The following is a 10587-nucleotide window of genomic DNA, read 5'->3' on the forward strand; positions in this document are numbered from 1 at the left end:
GCAGTGGTACAAGCACGGTGCACTGCAGCCTCAGCCTCCTGAGCTCAAGCAATCCTCCTGCCTCAGCCTCCCAGGTGGGACTACAGGCAGGCACCACCACATCTGGCTAATTTTTAAATTTTTTGTAGAGATGGGAGTGGGTCTCACTATGTTGCCAGGGCTAGTCCTGAACTCCTGGGCTCAAGGGATCCTCTCGCCTCAGCCTCCCAAAGTGCTGGGATTACAGGCAAGAGCCCAGCCCCAAAAGTGTCTTTTTTGTTTTTGATTTTTTTTTTTTTACTTTTTTTCCACACTTGGTAATCAGGAAGTAAAAGGTGTCTTTTTGACTGTCGACTTTTTGACTGCCATAGCCTTAGTCTAAATGAATAGATAACACTGACAAAATGGAAAGGGTCAAAAGGGGAGGCCTATTTTGGCCAGAAAGAGTGAAGCAGAGTCAAAGGGGAAGAAACAGGGAAGAGGCCCAGGATGGATGGTGAGAAGTGAATTTCACCAACCTCGAAACCTCATATAGGGAGCCCCAATCTGCTTGCCTTCTGATCTAAGAGTAAAAAGGAAGAGATATCAAGAAGGAAATAAAGGAGGAAGAAAAAGAATCACCTGTTGAGCCCTTAAACTGGATGGCAGACACTGCATGGGATGCTTTCACATGTTGTTTTATTGAGATATGTCAATGCAAAAAGAAAGAGTTCTATGCATGGGAAAAAGACGTAAAGGAAATACATCAAAATCCTAACAGTAAGGGTATCAGATTACAAGAGCCCCTTTTTCCATTCTCCATAATTTTTAACCATAAATATAATATGGTGTATTAACATTATAATACAAATTAAACTAAAATTTAAGGTGGATTTCTGGGTACACATCCACCCACCCTGGAGTATAGAAAGTAAACTACTATAAATTAAGCCAAACTATACACTGAATATTTAAATAGAAAAGGAAAATGTAGCCATTTCAAATGTATATAATATGTAACTATGCAATTATAAACCCAGAAAGAGAACATGAAAGAAACTACACAGGTGATATGGACCACAGATTGATTAAATAAAAACAGAAATAAGTGAAATTGTTAAGAATGTTATAAATCATTTTCTCTCCAAATTATAAACTACCAAGATGTTCTGTGTGTGTGTGGCCTACATAACTATGAAATAACAGTCCTCTCTTCTATAAAAACGTTTAGACTTTTACCTATCTGTTATATACTTTTACACATTCACTGCATTATTTTCTTTCTTTTAGGTGTGCACAACTCTCATATTTAAATAATCCCCCTTTTTTTGTCTTTTAGGGTATTTCAAAGATAACAGGTATTTTTTTTTAATAAATGAAGTATGTCATTATAGGCCGCTCAGAGTCTAAGCAATCTGAATCCCCAATTAATGTCTTCCAAATATGCATATTTAGTTTTTCATTCTGCTCAAAAATGAAACCCTAACCTAAATACTTCAAGTGAAATTTCAGGGGAAAAATACTGTTCAAAAACCTAGATAATGCATTCCTTTGTTGATGCTAAATATAGTCATCTCAAGATGACATACATTTTGACAATGATCAGCCTTACATGTCAAATTTTCAAAAATAGCACAAATTCCATTTTAAGGTGAGCAGGAACAATTGCTATTCATTACATTTCAATTGAAAATGGATTTTAAAATATGTATCTTCTATTAAAACTGGATTACATTGTAACTATAATGAGGAAAACTGGATTTAAAATAATTTTGTTGTGGTTTTAGCTTAGAATTCTTTAAGGGAATTGTTGCAGATAAACTACATAATTGCAGGCATTTTTCTTTAAATTCTACCTCAGAAGCATTAGTCAAAATATAAAATATCTGCGAAAATACGGTGTTAATTGTAAGGAAGAAGAAACTTAAACAGCTACATTGGTTAATCAAAGTTTACTTATACAAATTATACCTCCCCCCAAAAAACCTTTCTCTCATTTGATTAATTATGCATTTTTTTCTTAACAATACCCCAAACTCAAAAGAATTTGAGACAGTTTTCTAACTGCAGCAGTTTAACCTGTAAAAGGATAATATTTAGTGGGGGAAATTATGTGGTCCACTCAATAACGTGTGACTAAGATGGTGTAAATACTTAAGTTTATTTAATCACATTACCTAAGACATAGTTATGTTGTGACTCGCAGGCCAATGGGCCGCTGCTACATGAATTCATTAACAAAATTTAACGATGAATGATGTTCCCGTTGCTTTGGTCAGGGAACTAATTTCTTTATTATGGCTTCTTTTCTCTACCTTTGTCTTCACCAAGGACATTTTGTTAGGACTTATCCTTCCGCTATTTTTACCTTGTTATCTCTCTGCCAACTTTGTTCACGCTGTGCTTTAATAACTATAAAATGAGTATCTCTAAGTCACTGCAGTAACCAACTATAACCTCTCAACTTCGTCATTTTCTTTATAAATGCCAATGGTAATGCATTTGTAGAACGTTTCACAGTTTACAAACAGCTGGAATGGTTTGGCGTTTTCAAAAGCATATAGGCAAGGAGAGTTCTCAAGAGGTGACTACATTCTTCACTCAAACTACGTAGACTTCGTAAACTTCCAGCCCTAGTTGCTCAACCCCCAGCATCCTACCTCGGGCAGAATCACGAAAAAAACAAAAAACAAGAAAACAAACAAAAAAACAGGTTGGAGACAGGAGTGGGGGGATATGCGGGGGTGTGTGTGGGGGGGAGTAATAAGCTGTTAAATCATATTTCTCCCCATCTTCCACAGAGACCTATCAGAAAGGATTTCTTAACTGGCACTGCTGTCAGAGACGGAGACCGCGGCTGGGGCAAGTGGTGGGGGACGGCCCTGAACTTCCCTAAGGACCCCAAGGGTTCAGCCGAGGGACCGGCACCCACTCCGCTCACAGAGGGCTCCCCCGCTACAGTAGGGAACGCACCCGAAACTCAGCCGACAAGGCGCAGGGGAGCAGGGCAAAGACATTGCAACCAGAAGCCCGAGGCCGGCTGACGCTTTCAGACACTGGGGCAGCCCCTGGTAGGCACCCCGCCGAGCCTGCAGGACGCGGCTTCAAGGCAGGGTTCGCCCGGGCCGGGGCCAGCGCGGAGCCACAGCTGTACGGCGCCCGGCGCCCTCCGGTGCTGCAGCGGCGCGCCACCAGAAGCCGCGGACCCCGAGCACCTCTCCGCAGCCGCCGCTCCCGCCCCCGCCCCCGCCAGGGAACCCGACACCTCCGTCTCCACTCCCCCAGCCCACGTTCCCCCAACTCTTCTCACCTTCCAGGAGCCGGTGACCGGCGAAGGTCCTTTTCGCGTGGAGGGACTGTGTGCGTCCCGCCTGGCTGTGGGTAGGGGTCTGGGAGCTCTGGCCGCTAACACTTCTGCTCCACCCGCTGGGAGTCCTCTGGCTGCCGCTGCCGCCGCCGCCGCCGCCGTCTCCAGCAGCAAGTTTCCATAAAAGTCCTGGTGCGCAGCCTGTTCCCGCATTCCAGGCGGGCCCAGCGCCGGCTGCAGCTGTTCCAAAACACAAGGCCAGTTCCCCCAACCCCCCACCTCCGCCGTCTCACCCGGAGGGGGGTGGAGAGTCGAGGAGAAAAGCACAGGAGGGGGACCGTGGCTGCCAACTTTCCGCCTGTCTGTCTCCCGGCCCTAGGTGCGCGAGCTGACCCCCTAACCTTGGGCCTGCCTCCACCTGCAGCCAAGCCTGGGGAAAGAAGGCTGCCTCCGCCATGTGAAAGTAATGAGGCTGAAATGGGCTTCATTACCGGGCTGCAGCTGGCTCCCCCTACCCGCAACCCGTTTTGCTCTGGGGCCCACTTCTCTCAGCTACTCTACCCGTCCTAGTTTCCAGTCAAGAAGCCAAGCCACTACATATCTTCTACTACCCTAAGCATTGACCTTTGGCCAAGTTTTCCTTTATTACAAAGAGCGTGGGGCAGCAATCCGGGAACACTTCATCTGTCTATTGCTGCCCTTTTCTTAGCTCCAGTCTTTAAAAGGAGAGTTAAAAAAAAAAAAAAAAAAAAAAGAAGAAGAAGAAAGTTGAAGGCAGAGGAGGAAGAGAAGAAGAAAAAAAGGAATATATTTATATAAGTACAAATATCTTTATATTCCACCTTTTTCTTAATTGAAGGCAAACCATATCTGGTCTTTCTAAAGCTTCATAAAGGCATCTTTGACTATTAGACACCCACAGACCTTTTTCAACTTGGACCGCCAGCCTGTCAAACCCATCAGACAATACCATATTAAAACCCGAAATGCACACTCAGAGGGAGCATTTTTGGTGGACGAGATCTTTAATTCTTCACTGCACTTGAAAAAAAATCGAAATGACATCCAGATAAAGAATAAAGGTAACCACTTCCAACTTCAGGCCCTAAGCAGGCAGCAGTGCTCAGGTTATATTTCAGGGATGTTGAAAAGGCCTTCTGGGCTGGGCGCAGTGGCTCATGCCTGTAATCCCAGCACTTTGGGAGGCCAAGGAGGGTGGATCACCTGAGGTCAGGAGTTTGCGACCAGCCTGGCCAACATGGTGAAACTCTGTCTCTACTAAAAATACAAAAAATTAGCCAGGCGTGGTGGTGTGCGCCTGTGATCCCAGCTACCTGGGAGGCTGAGGTTGAAGGACCCACTTCGCTTGAACCCGGGAGGCTGAGGTTGCTGTGAGCTGAGATTGCGCCATTGCACTCCAGCCTGAGCAACAAGAGTGAAACTCCCTCTCTCTCTCTCACACTCACACACACAAAAGACCTTCTACTCTTAAATATAACTCTGTTCCCCAGTCCCATCTCCACACTATTTACTCAGGATGGAAACTCTTTTAAGGAGGGTAAACTATTCATTCCTCGATTATAGAAAAGTTCAAAATTGGTAATTAAAATTATTTAAACGTACCAAACTACGGATAGTGATAAGTGGTCTTGGTAGTCTTGCTTGTGCCCTTGTTCTCTTTGATGCCATCACCTTGGCCTTCTTCAGTTCATGAAACTTTCTATGGGCAGTCTGGCTGCAGGGCCTTTGCATAAGTTGTTCCCTGCATGAAATCCTTTCTCCCACTTTCCCCTTCACCTAACTTCAACATATTCTTCAGATCTCTTAAATGATGCTTCCTTGGAGAAGGCTTCCTTGCACCCTACCTTTCTCCCCGCCTTGCACCTCACCTTTCGTCCCACCTTTCTCTTCCCTATATATATCTATTCCTATTTATTTGCTTATTTATTTGATTATTTATTTATTTGGAGATGTAGTCTCGCTCCGTCACCCAGGCTGGAGTGCAGTGGCACGATCTCGGCTCACAGCAACCTCTGCTTCCCCAGTTCAATCGATTCTCCTGCCTCAGAAGTAGCTGGGATTACAGGCGCGCGCCACCACACCTGGCTAATTTTTCTTTTTTCTTTTCTTTTTTTTTTTTTTTTTTGAGACGGAGTCTTGCTCTGTCGCCCAGGCTGGAGTGCAGTGGCGCGATCTCGGCTCACTGCAGGCTCTGCCTCCCGGGTTCACGCCATTCTCCTGCCTCAGCCTCTCCGAGTAGCTGGGACTACAGGCGCCCGCCACCACGCCCGGCTAATTTTTTGTATTTTTAGTAGAGACGGGGTTTCACCGTGGTCTCGATCTCCTGACCTCGTGATCCGCCCGCCTCGGCCTCCCAAAGTGCTGGGATTACAGGTGTGAGCCACTGTGCCCTGCCCCTATACATATCAATTTATAATTACATATTTATTTCTGTGATTTAAAGAAGTGAGTTGGCTGGGCATGGCATCTCACGCCTGTAATCCCAGCACTTTGGGAGGCTGAAGTGGGCGGATCACTTGAGGTCAGGAGTTCAAGACCAGCCTGGCCAACATGGTGAAATCCTGTCTCTACTAAAAATATAAAAATTAGCTGAGTGTGGTAGCGTGCACCTGTAGTCCCAGCTACTCAGGAGGCTGAGGCAGGAGAATTGCATGAACCCAGGAGGCGGAGGTTGCAGTGAGCCGAGATCATGCCACTGGACTCCAGCCTGGGCAACAGAGTGAGACTCTGTCTCAAAAAATAATAAATAAATAGAAACTTACCCATTTTTTATTTTTTATATCCACCCAACAGATTCACCAGATTAAACAAAGCTCTCCATTCTCTCTGTAGAACACTGATAGCTACTCACAGCATGCAAGGCCTGCTTATTTTCCCACCAATTCATTATTCATTTACTCAACAGATATTGAGTTCTATATACTAAGGATACAGCAGTGATAAAAGAAAAATCCCTGCCATTATGGAACATACATTCTAGTGAAAGAAAGCAGACAATAAGCAAATAAATGAACTATGTAGTATTTAGTGACATGTAATATGGCAATATGGATAAAACCAGAGCAGGGAAGTAGAGAATGCTGGAGGCAGGCTGAGTAGATGTTGTAATTTTAGATAGAGTGGCTAAGGAAAGCCTCATATGAGTAAAAGCCTTGAGGAGAGCGAGGCAGTAGGCTATGTAAATATCTGGAGATGCAAATATTTGGAGGAAGAGTGGTCCACGGATAGACACAAAGGCCCAGAGAAGGATTCTATCTGACATGTTCTAGGAAGAACCAGGAGGCTTGTGTGAGTGAAGCTGAGCAGGTGAAGGGTGAGGTAACAGGAGGTGCAGTGGGGAGCAGAAGACAGACTAGGTAGGATTTTGTTTGTTTGAGAAGAAGTCTCGCTCTGTCGCCCAGGCTGGAGTGCAGTAGCATAATCTCTGCTCACTGCAACCTCCACCTCCTGGGTTCAAGCAATTCTCTTCCCTCAGACTCCTGAGTAGCTGGGATTACAGGCGCCTGTCACCATGCCTGGCTAATTTTTGTATTTTTAGTAGAGACGGGGTTTCACCATATTGGCCAGGCTGGTCTCAAACTCCTGACCTCAGGTGATCCATCTACCTCGGCCTCCTAAAGTGTTGGGATTACAGGTGTGAGCCACCGCGCCTGGCCTTTTTTTTTTTTTTTTTTTTCTCTCTTTTTTTTTAAGAGACCCAGGCTGGAGTGCAGTGGTGGAATCACAGCTCACTGCAGCCTCTAACTTCTGGGCTCAAGCGATCCTCCTGCCTCAGCTTCTCCGAGTAGCTGGGACTACAGGCATGCAACACCACACCTGGCTAATTTTTTAGTTTTTGTAGAAATGGGGTCTTATTATGTTGCCTGGGTTGGCCTCAAACTCCTGGGCTTAAGTATCCTCCCACTTTGGCCTCCCAGAGAGTAGGGATTATAGGCATGAGCCACTGTGCCCAGCCTCTTTTTGTACAGCATTGTAAAGATTTTGGTTTTTATTCTAACATGGGTGGCCTCTGGTAGGTTTTGAACAACATAGTGACATGATCTGACATGTTTACTCTCTATAGCTTATGTGCTGCACATACACTAAATGAGGCAAGAGAAGAAGCAGGGAGACCAATTAATTAGGAGGCTTCCACAATAATTGGAATGAGGAATGGGGATTTGGGCCAAAGTGATAATTGTGAAGGTAGTGAGAAATACCTGGCATATTTTTTTTTTCCTTGTTGCCTTTTTAGGTAGAACTGGTAGGATTTTGGTAACTGAATGTGAGGTGTGAGGAAAGGAGGTTTTGGGCCTTTGATCTGGAAGAATGGAGTTGTAATTTACTCAGATAGGGAAGGTTGTGGGAAGAGGAGGTTTAGGCAGGGGTGGTAAGGAGCTCAGTTTTGACATGCTAAATTTGAGATTACTAAAAATCCAAGATTTGCCAATTTGTATAAGCATTACTTGTATACTTATCACAAGTGATTAGGTTTGTTCTATGTCAGTTGCACGGTTTTGAAATTATACAAAGTAAACATTTAAAAAATAAAATTATAGGTCAGGCATGGTGGCTCACACCTGTAAGCCCAGCACTTGTGGGAGGCCAAGGTAGGCAGATCACCTGAGATCAGGAGTTCGAGACCAGCCTGGCCATGATGGCGAAACCCCGTCTACTAAAAATACAAAAATTAGCCGGGCACGGTGGTGCATGCCTGTAATCCCAGCTACTCGGGAGGCTGAGGCAGGAGAATCGCTTGAACCCAGGAGGCGGAGGCTGCAGTGAGCCCAGATCGTGCCAAAAAAAAAAAAAATTATAAAAGCAAAAATAAAGTTATAGTTTTTTATAAAAGCTGAGTTGAATGCTTTGAAAAGACTCGATAAAGGCAAATAGCTTACAAAAATTACCACCAAGCTAGGTGTGGAGAAGACAAATGTAAAAGATTGGGTACAAAATTGTACAAATCTAGGGAGATTCTGCAGTCGGTGCTTTTAATGTACCTTTTCTCTCCTTTAAAAGTAAGGAAAACTCGAAATTCCAGATGATGATTTAGGGCAGGGGTCCCCAAACCCCAGGCTGCACAGCAGGAGGTGAGGGCTGGCGAGTGAGCATTGTCACCTGGGCTCTGCCTCCTGTCAGATCAACAATGGCATTAGATTCTCACAGGAGCGCAAACCCTATTATGAACTGTGCATGTAAGGGATCTAGGTTGTGCACTCCTTAGGAGAATCTAATCCCTGATGATCTGTGATGGACCAGTTTCATCCCAAAACTATCCACCACAGCCACCCCCGAACCGTCCATGGAAAAATTATCTTCCCCAAAACTGGCCCCTGGTGCCAAAAAGGTTGGAGACCACTGATTTAGCGGTTTAGTTTATGTAACAAAGATATCTTGAAATATCAAGTGAATCCATACTCCCAACTAAAGGCCTTGATACTATATGAAAAGATTGGCCAAAGAATGTACATTCATTCAACATTAAAATGTCAACCAGGCATGATAGCTCAAGCCTGTAATCCCAGAACTTTGGAAGGCTGAGGTGGGAGGATCTCTTGAGGACAGGAGTTCAAGACCAGCCTGGGAAACATACCAAGACTTCCTCTCTACTAAACAATAAAAATAAGCCAGGTGTGGTGGCATGTGGCTGTAGCCCCAGCTACTCAGGAGGCTGAGGCAGGAGAATCACTTGAGCCCAGGAGTTAGAAGTTGCAGTGAGAACCACTGCACTCCAGCCTGGGTGAGAGAGAAAAACCTTGTCTCAAAAAAAAAAAGTAATTTGTCTACATCATTATGTATAATTTATTATGATTCCCTGCCATGGTATCCAGCCACCAAAACAACCCCAAATGTTCCACCTCTTGGTACTCACATCCCGTGTAATCCCCTCCCACATTGTGTCAGCGTTGGTCTGTGTTACCAATGGCAGAAGTGACAACACTTCCACATCTAGGTTATAAAAGACATTGTCTTTTACCTTGCTATTTCTTGGATTATTTATCTGGGAAGAAGCCAGCTACCATGTCTTTTTTTTTTTTTTTTTTTTTCTGTAGAGACAGGGTCTCATTATGTGGCCCAGACTGGTTTCACACTTCTGGGCTCAAACATTCCTCCTGCCTCAACCTCCCAAAGCGCTGGGATTACAGGCATAAGCCACCATGCCTGGCAAGCTGTCATGTCTTAGACACTCAGGCAGCTGCAAGGTCTAGTTGGTAGGAACTAAGGTCTCTCGCCAATGGCAAGGGACTGAGGCCTCCTGACAACAGACATGTGAATGAGAAAACCTTAGAAGTGAGTCTTCCAGCCCCAATCAGGCCTTCAGATGACTGCAACTTCAGGAGAGAACCACCAGACTAAGCCATTCCTGAATTCCCAGCCCTCAGAAACTGTGTAAGATCATGTTTGTTGTTTCGAGCTGCTAAAATTTTGGGATAATTTGTTGTATTGTAACAGATTGTGAATATAATTACTTTAACATTTATTATCCATCTTCATCTTCTACATTATTTTATTGGTCCTTTGTAAAATTCCTGGGGCCATTCTCTTTTTTTCTTTTTGTTTTTTTTTTTAAAGACGGATTCTCGCTCTGTTGCCCAGGCTGGAGTGCAATGGCGTGATCTCAGCTCACTGCAACCTCTGCCTCCCAGGTTCAAGCAATTCTCCTGCCTCAACCTCCCGAGTAGCTGGGACTACAGGCATGTGCTGCCACACCCGGCTCATTTTTTGTATTTTAGTGGAGATGGGGTTTCACTGTGTTGCCCAGGCTGCTCGCGAACTCCTAAGCTCAGGCAATCCACCCGCCTCGGCCTCCCAAAGTGCTGGGATTACACGCTGTGAGCCACTGCACCTGGCCCCTGGGACCATTCTCACACAGTTATTATTAAATAAGAATTAGCAAAGTTCAGGAAGTCATATGTTTCAAGTGCATTCTAATTCAAAGTGCTTCTCTATATTCGAGTACTATGGTATCATTTCAAACATAGCAAATTATAAAAGTTCTGTAATTTCCTAAATATAAATGTACTTTGTGAAAGGCTTCTGTGACACACATAAAAGACATATTTGATGTACCAGTTGCTTTGCTGTGGCTTTTAAGTAAAGAATAAAAAGTGTCATAGAAGGAAGGCTGTTTTTCTTCTCTGTAGTAGAATACAGTCCTTCCCTGCCCAGATGATGGTTACTGTAGAGTTTTCATTGTTCAGATATAGAAAAAGTCAAAGAAAGAACCTTAGCAGACAGAAGAGTTTGTGTAGCCTGATCAAAGATGTCAGTAGCATAAGAAGAGAAAGAGATCAAGGGGGAAGAAGTGGCAGGATAAAGTA

The 10587-nt window shown here is 44.4% G+C and overlaps 1 pseudogene; it reads left to right on the plus strand.

Moving 5' to 3' along the window:
• Positions 1 to 2494: 2494 nt before the first annotated feature.
• On the plus strand, positions 2495 to 3544 carry LOC100607098 (annotated as a pseudogene).
• The last annotated feature ends 7043 nt before the right edge of the window (positions 3545 to 10587 follow it).

The sequence above is a fragment of the Nomascus leucogenys genome, chromosome 12 (genome assembly GCF_006542625.1).
Source record: "Nomascus leucogenys isolate Asia chromosome 12, Asia_NLE_v1, whole genome shotgun sequence".
Taxonomy (NCBI): Eukaryota; Metazoa; Chordata; class Mammalia; order Primates; family Hylobatidae; genus Nomascus; species Nomascus leucogenys.